The sequence below is a fragment of the Palaemon carinicauda genome, chromosome 8, assembly GCF_036898095.1.
Source record: "Palaemon carinicauda isolate YSFRI2023 chromosome 8, ASM3689809v2, whole genome shotgun sequence".
In the NCBI taxonomy this organism is placed as follows: Eukaryota; Metazoa; Arthropoda; class Malacostraca; order Decapoda; family Palaemonidae; genus Palaemon; species Palaemon carinicauda.
The window spans coordinates 38,868,339-38,878,395 of NC_090732.1; the positions used below are offsets into that span (position 1 = coordinate 38,868,339).

A 10,057-nucleotide genomic window follows, 5' to 3' on the forward strand; every position below is an offset into this window, starting at 1 on the left:
CCCAGGTGAAGGACTGGGACCTAGGCACCTAGCATTCTGCCAATTTGCTTGTGAACTGACTGTATACAGGTGTGTAGCAGTTGCACCTGTAGTTTCATCACTTGATTCCGGTCCACCTCAGGCCTTTCCCCCTGAAACCAGTGATTGTTCCAGCAAACCCAAGCGTGTCCCGATGAAAAGAAGCCGTTTGACGGGGGACAGAGGAGGAGAAACCTGAATCAGTGGTCCTAATCATCCAACCAGTAAAGGGCATATAGCAGGGGTGACTGGCCAGTTTGAAGGTGCTATAGCAAACATATTGCCATCATCTGGACAAGGGCTCTCCTATTACTAAAGTGAAAGGTGTAGGTAAACCAATTGGCCACCTAAATTTCCTCATTTTAGATAAAATTTTACTCTATGTTACTTAGTTCATAGTGGCTATACACAATCCGGGCTGACTGCGTGGGATTCTTTGTATAAACTTTTGAAACTAATTTTCTTTAAAGACTATTTAAGTCTCAGGTCACAGGACCACGTGTCAGACCTCATTTGAGTTATGTAACATTGCAACAGACTTCGAGTCTTAGAGTAAGAATATCATTGATTAACCCTTTTTATTTTGTTGAGATTTTGCATTCTTTGATTTTGATTTTTTTTTATGCTTTTACTGATATCCAAAAGTCCGTTTAGTGCCGTAAATTTGTACAGTAAAGCAATTAGATTAGGTCATACCCGCTCGTATCCTTGCTCCTTTATTTGAATGATTATGTGTTAACCTGATAAGTGGAGTTTTACTATGTCAGAGATATTGAAGACTGTAAGTTAAGTTGAGTAACCTGGGTAAGTGATACTAGCGAGAGTAAGTTTTTTTCTTGTGCTTCGAAAGTGAAGTTCCTTATTTTAACTTTCATACAACAGGCCTACATAAGTGCACCCATCCATCGCCTTCAGCGAAATTGTCCTTAAGGTTAAATTCCTGTCCAGCATCTCACTAGGGTCGCTAGGACTGGTCTGAAATAGAGCCTAAGAGTGAGATGGCTTTAGTAAAGATAAATCTAAAGTAGAGTATTAAAATCTTATGACATGTGAAGTTATATGTCTCTGGACAGATAAAAGAAGCTTGCTTCAAGTGAAGGTTTGTGAATTATATCACCAAAGTCATTGCCAGGGTGATGTGCCCTTGAGTGTTAGTGCTCCTATCACAAACCCCTGATGAATTCTTTTTTGCCTGTTGTAGGGATTCCTGGAATAAGTTCCCACTCGGATTAAAAAAAAAAAAAAAGAAAAGAAAAAAAAAATTTCTTCACCCGCTACATAGCTGGTGTTTATTACCAAATCCACATAATTATCGTAACTTAAAGAGCAAGAAAGGCTTCAGTTTCTTCTTGAACGAAATATTTCTCATTTATCAATTCTCGAATATGAATTCTCTTATTACCAACATATTGAATCTTTTCATGGCCACAATTCATGTCGTCCTTAGTATCCATAGTCCGTAATTTCTGCTTATTTTTTCAATTCCAAATCATAAACATTGCAATTTCTTGAATTCATTGTATGATCATCTTTTTATTTTCTACTTAGTGCAGTTTTTACATTTTATCTGTTGTGCATTCCTTGGTGACATGATTTCCAGCATATTTCCCGTATACACATGATTTGAATTTTCCACTTCATATTTGCTTAAAGTATAAGTTTCTTATTGCTTCCAATTCCCATTTAGGTAGTTTTGTGTTTTTATGTGCTAGTTAGACAAAATATTTCTTTTACAATTTACGGAGATAAACTTCAGTTTTTACGTTAAATATCTGAGATATTTAATTTACACCTCGTAATATTATATGTTTTTTTAATGTCTATGTAACATAATCCTAAAGCACTTGCTTTTATTATGTTCATTTTTATCATACAAGACATAGATTTGCTCCATTTTTCTCTTGGGAGAGGTCAAATATACAGTAATAGAAAACAAAAGCAATAATGAATTTAGTAAAGCATTTTATTTAATCTTCACAATACATTTATTGGAAGGGGCATGCTTGATAATGTTTCTTTAACTTTGTGTGACTCTTAAAATTTTAGGTTTGATTCTCGACAGGAAATTTACTTTTGAGAAGCACATTAGGTCTGTGTCTTCTTCAAATGCGCAAAAAATTGGTTTATTGGGAAAGTCTTTTAAGATTTTCGGTGATCAATCTAAGAGGTGTTTTAATTTTTTCATTGTACCTTGTTTCGAGTATTGTTCTCCTGTCTGGTCTTCAGCTGCTGATTCTCATCTTAAATTGTTGGACAGGAACTTACGAACTATTAAATTTCTTATTCCTGATCTAGATATTAATCTTTGGCACCGTCGTTCAATGAGTTCATTATGCATGTTGCATAAGATTTTTCATAACTCTGACCATCCTTTACATTCAGATCTTCCTGGACAGTTCCATCCTGTTCGTAATACTAGACATGCAGGTAATTATAATATTCAGGACTTCTCCATCATGAGGCCCAATGCTACACGGCTGTGGTCAAGATCTAGATCTTGGCTGTGACCAAGTTATGGAATAATCTTCCTAATCGGGTAGTTGTATCAGTAGAACTTCAAAAGTTCAAACTCGTAGCCTATGTTTTTTGTTGAACAGGCTGACATAAGTCTTTTTATAGTTTATATATGAATTATCTGTTTTAATTTTGTTAATGCTTTATAAGATTTTTTAATCTAATTTTTCATTACTTTTTATATCGTTTACTAATTTCCTTGTTTTCTTTCCTCACTGGGCTATTATTCTCTTTTGGATCCCTTGGGCTTATAACATCTTGCTTTTCCAACTAGGGTTGTATTTTGGCTAATAATAATAATAATAATAATAATAATAATAATAATAATAATAATAATAATAATAATAATAATAATAATAATAATAATAATAATAATTGAGATTCTCCACATTAGGCTGGTTCTCACTAAAAAGAAGTCGTTGATCCCTACGTTTGGTAATCTTAGGTAGGTTTCTCTGGTTGGACAGAAACAATATAATTGCCCAAAAGCCCTTTTCTGGAAAATTTGTTATTGAAAAGGAAATAAAACGCATCTTCACCTTGTTCCACAATACTGGATAGAATTCAAAGATTTTTTTAAGTCCTGATATAATTTCTTGAACTTTGGCTTTAGTTCAATGTCATTTTGGATTGAAACCAATTCTTCCTCTGTCACTCCTGTTTCCCTCTTGCTGACACTCAGGAATCAGAGTCTGATTTGACTGGCAACTGTGAGAGGTAACTGTAGGTTCCCTCTACGAGTCTTCTATGTATTGTGCAAAAGGGTCAAGCAAACTTTTAGACTTTTGTCTTCCACATTAAACTAAATAACAGAGCTATGCATTTGTTTATAATTCTAATATCAGTTTTATGATCTATATACTGTATATGAGTTTCTTTGCCTTAGTGTTTATAACATAAGTTTTGTCATTTAGATTTCATAAAAAAGAAAAATGCTCTTAATACCACCCTGACATCCCTATCTGCATCTTTTGCTTAACACCCCCCCCCACCCGCATTAATACATCGCCCCCTCCCCCCGCATTAGTACACCGCCCCCAGGGGAGCAGTTCTACCCACTTTGGGAACAACTGTTGTAGAGTGTCACCTCCCGGAAGCATTCGAACGGTTACCTTCTACTGTAGTACTGGCCCCCTTAACGCATTTTGCGTAAGTGTCATTGTTAACATTATTTATCCAAGCACAATTGATGGGGATTTCCTATTCTATGCCCCGGAGTAGCATGTGAACATCAAGGTAATGTTAGTTTGGATACGTCTGATATAGAGAAATCTTTTGGAGTTAAAGTGTTTATAATTTGCAAACTGTGTTCGTTGCGAATCTTGAGTCAGTGACGTGTGAGAGTGAGAGTGTCAGACTCGGGTCTGAAAATCAGTGCTTATTTTACTTGGCTGGATTATCAGTAGCCAATACGATGTACGCTTTTCATATATACTGTGAACTTTTAGAACTGTTTTGATCTGTTTAATTATTCTTTTTCTCCATTTAACCGTTTACTATTCCTTTGTGTTATATGGTTTGATTACTGTTCCCTGGAATTAGCACCTTTATCCTTGTCCTTTTTACCTCCCTCTTTAACCATTTGTCTGTGGAATTCCATGTGTTTTGACGTGATTTACCTTTACTTGATTTTATCATGTAATATCATTATTTCGTCGTTTTGTGCCAACATACACAAGGTCTTTTCCAGATGGTGGACAGTTCTATGTAATATATTTGCATATCAATTGGCTAAAGGAATAAGTGGAAGAGAAAATACCAAATGTAATGTTATAAGGTCTGTAATCCAGGACTCTTTAGAACATGTAAAGTTTTTTTACCATTAAAAAAGGCGGAAAAGCAAGATGCGTCAAAATAAAATTTCCCAATAAACTTATTACAAAAAATGTATTTTCTTAAATATTTTCATGTATTTTTACAGAGAGGGTTAACGATGTCGCACATAGGTCAGATGATTCGTGGTAGTTTAAAAAAGGCCCATATATGCACATTTTCCCCTGAATATTTGAAACTGACAGTGCTAGTTATAGAGATACGGGGCAGATAATGAAAGATAGTGTCATTTTTTACCTTTGGGCCTTTGACTAGATCTTTTGACCCATAAGGACAGCATCGACGCCTTAGTCGAATAAATAATGAATTGATTATGATTGGGCAGGATATGTCTTTTCCAATGATGCTTAGTTTGTACCTGTGAGCAATTTCTTTTTTATGTGAAAAGGTCATTTAGATTGCCCCTACAATTACCTTTTGCGTCCTAAGAAATCCAAGATGGCGGCCAAAAACAAAACTGCTAAATGACCAACATGGGAAATTTTTGGAATGGGAACAAAGGAAATTTCGTTCCCACATGCCTCAGGGATATAAAATGCATATCAAAAAATGTCTTTTACTCAACTCATTTCGACAGAAAAAAGAAAAAAGAAAAAAAAAAACTGATTTGATTACGCCTTCTTGCGTCATATTAAAAACTACAAAGATCCCTTGATAACAAGATAACTTTATTTATGTCTTGCAAATTACTAAAAACTTCCCTAAAACTTTGATAAAAATTGCAAATTTGATTAAGCCTTTTAAGTAACATTAAAATCTTCACGTAACTCCTTGATAAGAGGCCAACTTCAATTAGGTCTTACAAAATACTAAATACTTCACAAAAACCGTCTTAAAAAGCATCTTTCATTAGGTATCCATTTGTGACCCTAAACTCTTTACAAAACCTCTTGATAAAAGCGAAGCTTCAATCAGGTTTTATAAAACGCTAAATTTTTCACGAAGGTCTTAAAGAAGAGCAAATTTGATTAGATCTTCTTACGTGAATCTTTCATATGAACAAATTTTTTTTTCAATTGGATCTTACAAAATATTAAAAACTTCACAAAACTCTTTTTGATGAAGGGAGCATAGCAGCTTCGATTAGGATTTCTTTCATGACGTTGAAAACTTCACAAAACATATTGATAAAAGATCACCTTTGAATATGTCTCGCAAAACACGAATAACGTTACAAAACTTCTGATAAAGCAAGCAACTAATGAGGAGGTTTCCTTACGTGACACTAAACTCTTTACAAAGCCTCTAGATAAAAGAGTAGCTTCGATTAGGTCTTCTTATGTAACACTAAAAATTTCAGGTTCAGCTTTCTTTCAAAATACTAACACTCCTCAAAACCGCTTGATAAAATATTCACAAAAACTCTTCAACAAAAAATTAGCTTCGATTAAGTCCTACAAAACAATAAAAAGTACACAAAGCTCTTCAATAAAAAAAAGTTTCAATTAAATCTTACAAAATAAAGATAAACTTCATAAAAAATCTTAGGAAAAAAGAGCAGTTTTAATTAGGACTTAGAAAACACTATAAAATTAAAAAAAAAAAAAATCTCTTTGACAAGAAGAGCAGCTTCAATTTGGTCTTACAAAGTACTCAAAATATCACAAAAACTCTATGAGAAGAAGAGCAGCTTTGATTAGTTTTTACAAAACACTAAAATCGGAAAAGAGAAACTGATCGTTTACTACAAAACATTAATAGCTTCATAAAACTCATGAAAAAATTATAGCTTTAACTAGAGCTGACAAAACACCAGCAATTCCTTAAAAAAGAAGTTTTAATCAGTTCTTTAAAAACACTAAAACAAAAAAATTATAAAAACTCTTTAACAATAACGACAGTTTTGATTAAAATAATAACAAAACTCTTTGACAATGAGAGCAGCTTCTATTAGATTTTACATAACACGAAAATCTTTACAAAAACTCTTCGATAAGAAGTATTCCTTCCACTATGTCTTATAAAGCACTCAAAACTTCACAAAACTGATAAAATAAACAGTTTTTATTAGGTCTTACAAAACACTAATAACTTCGTAAAAACTCTTTGGCAAAAAAAAAAAAAAAAAAAAAAAAAATTCTATTAGAATTACAAAGCACTGAAAGCATCACAAGACTTCGGAAAAAAAAATTTGTTTAAGTCAAACAAAACCAAATAAAAAAAACTTTACAAAACTCTTCAACAAAATGAGCAACTTTGATCCCTTGATGCTCTAAAAAACTTCATAAAATTTTACAACACAAAGAACAGCTTCAAATAGATCTCAATAGAACACCAAAAACTTCACAGAAACTCTCTGGCAATAATAGCCGCTTTGATTAAGTCTCCCAAAACACTTCATAAAAATTCTTTGGGAAAAAGAGCAGCTTCAATTAGGTCTTACAAAACACCAAACACTTCACAAAACTCTTTGAAAAAAGAACACATTTTATTTCGTAACACTGAAAATTTCCTTAAAACCTTTATATATATATATATATATACATACATATATATATATATATATATATATATATATATATATATATGTATGTATTATGTATATATATATATATATATATATATATATATATATATATATATATATGTATATATATATATATATATATACATACTTATATATATATATATATATATATATATATATATATATATGTATGTATTATGTATATATATATATATATATATATATACATAATACATACATATATATATATATATATATATATACATAATACATACATATATATATATATATATATATATATATATATATATGTATGTATTATGTATATATATATATATATATATATATATATATATATATATATACATATAAAACAGGTCCTATTAAGACTTTACATTATTACTCATTTAGGCTCAGTCTCCTAATAAAGAAAAGACAACGAAAGAGTGAGGCAATTTATACATAAATCATTAATGTACTATACTAACCAAAAAGAGCCTTTACTGGGATGAAAAGGGCCACGGTAATAAAACAGAAATTCATTGCTGTTGAATACTGAGTATTGAGAATTCGAAACCCATGCAGCCAGCGCATAATTATACAACATGAACTGAAAAGAACCCAGAACTCAAAACTAAAAAGTCTCGTCTCATAAGGCAAAAGAGATCAATCCTTTTCCTTTTTAATCAGAACCCTAGGGTGACTACTTGCAGTTAACAAACTGAACATTTTCTATCCCGAATTTTGCTCCCTAACATCACTATCTTATTAATTTTAATGTTTTCGTAGTATTATTCAAATATCGTAATGCCTGAAGAGATTTACTCAAATTGTTATTTTTCATATGCCATACCAAATAATATCTATCCAATGCTTACAATTAATTTAATCTATTATCCTATTATGAATGTGCAAAATTGCATCAATCCAAATATCTTAGTATCATACCTTTAACATTGCTAATCACATTTTTAATTATGTTACCTGAATGCATTACGCAAAAGCATCAGGCATGGTTCATAATTTGGCAGAGGGTTTTTACGATCGCATGCCCTTGCAGTCATCAACCACAGTTATTGTCGGTGGGCCTAACCTTTGACTAAAAAGCAAGACTACAAGGCAGCTGCTGTCCTTTTAGTCGCTCTCTGCGACACGCAAGACATTCGGTGGTGGTATTCAAACACCCCTACCACAGGGGTAGCAGGGAAGTATCAGGAGCGGTATGTAATAAGAAAATGACAATCAAGCTAAAAGTCAAGATCTATAGCACAGAAATAAGACCAGTGTTAATATATGAATCAGAAACTTGGGCTTTAAATGAAAAAAAGGAAGCAAAGCTTGAGAGAACGGAAGGGAGAATGCTGAGGTGGATTATGGGTTTATCACTTCTTGAAAGATTGGAAAATGAAGAATTAGGAATGGCATGTGTAGTAAAATTAACAGAGATGATAAGAGTGTCACGAGACGACTGAGATGGTATGGGCACGTGTTGAGGATGGATGGTGGGGAGGGGGGTGAGGAGAGCTTAGGAGGAACCTGTTGGGGGAAGAAGATCAAGAGGGAGACAGAGAATTAGATGGCGAGATAAGGTGAAGGATGATATGGAGCGAAGCAGTTTGCTGGAAGAGGATGCTTTTGATAGAAGGCATTGGAGAGGACGCATAAGGCAACCGACCCCTTAATGTAGGGATAACGATGGGGGGAATAAGAAGAATAAATTATACAAAAACAGTCATAGATTATCACCCACTAAAGAATGTAATTAAACAAAACTTACGAAATATGAATAGAGTATAATGTAAAATATTACCACATGGGAATAATTTACGAAACCTTAGCTATACACAATCTAAAACAGCAATGAATTAAATATAATGCATATGAAATAGGTTCAAATCTATTCGATGTTTGCCTAAAAATGGTTTCAACCCCGGTGTAAAATTCTTTGCTAAACTTACAATAAAATCTGAATGTATTTTCAAATTTCATCTGAAAGGATATCGTAATTAGGCTTAGATCCTTCCTCTTATCCCAAAATGACACAATGCAACTTCCTCCCTATACAGACAGACGCCACTGTCAAAAAGGGGTCTCCCCCTCAGCGGTTGGTCTGTTGGAGTTGGACTCCTCTAGTTTCTCTCGCCTCACTCTCCTATTCAGTCAGTCGCTCTCGAGCAGAGGTTGGAGGCAGAGGTTCTCCAAAGCGCTGGGAATAGGAAAGGCGAGTCTTTGCTTGTTTTAATGCTAATACAAGAGAAACATTTTTCTTGAGGGATCTGACAGATCTTGCATCCCGTAAAAGTATCGCATGAAATCAAAACAGATCGAGACAAACGACCTTTATGTGGAAAATTCAAAGTTTTTTTTTGAAAATAAGAAATACAATTAGACAACGAGGATCCAAGAAGGAATCTTGTCAATTTGTGAAAAGGTAAGCATGTTTTTATTATATATGAATTTTTGAAAAAATCCCTCCCCTCCTTTGTCAGTGGCTTGCTTCACGATGCTTAGATTACCTTGTTTCGTCATTCATGTCAAACTCAAATAAATATCTTTTTTCTAATTAATGTAATGAGGCATTACCAATAAAAACTCAAGTCACGCTTGAGATCATTCAAACTTAGAAACCACATTTCCTCTGGTACTACTTCATTGAACTAAAAAATTTTCAACGATCAATTTTATTTTGGTATATGCCAATCACAACTCCATGTCAGCTACTAATTAGAATAAAACATCCACAAATTAAACGATGACAAGAAAATATGTAAAAAATTGAAAGAGACATAATCACCGATACGAGACCTAAAAGGCTACTCCATATAGATAGACACCGTTTATTTGCTATCCGCAGAGTAACCTTAATCGCCGACACAAACACGTAATCGTGAGCCCGGCACATGTGGAAAGACAGATAGCGCTCATGTTACGCGAGCACTTCCGAACCCGATACCTCCATCTGAAGCTAGATTTGTCTTACTTTTGTCTTTCTTTTGTAAACGTTGATTTTCTCTCTCTCGGGATAAGCAACCCATATCTTTTTTATATATTAATATATTAATTGTTTTTTATCGATATGTCCAAACTTTATAAAAGCGTGGTTGATGGCATTTTCTTTGGCAAGTAGATATTCTAAATTAAAAGTGTTTCTTGTATTCTTAAGAATCTTTATTTGATACTCAACTCATACATGCGTTTCTAAAGTAAAACGGAGCTTAATGTGCC

General features: G+C 33.2%; 1 protein-coding gene across 2 annotated transcripts in view; it reads left to right on the top strand.

Moving 5' to 3' along the window:
- The first annotated feature begins 8,981 nt into the window (after positions 1 to 8,981).
- The window catches only part of e (nonribosomal peptide synthetase ebony), a 76,169-nt gene continuing 75,093 nt past the window's right edge, over positions 8,982 to 10,057 (top strand). Inside the window, exon 1 of one of the 2 annotated variants that reach the window (XM_068378583.1) lies at positions 8,982 to 9,263. The gene's annotated coding sequence lies outside the window, so the exon portion shown is untranslated. The remainder of the gene's footprint in view (positions 9,264 to 10,057) is intronic. The other variant, XM_068378584.1, reaches the window with a different exon arrangement.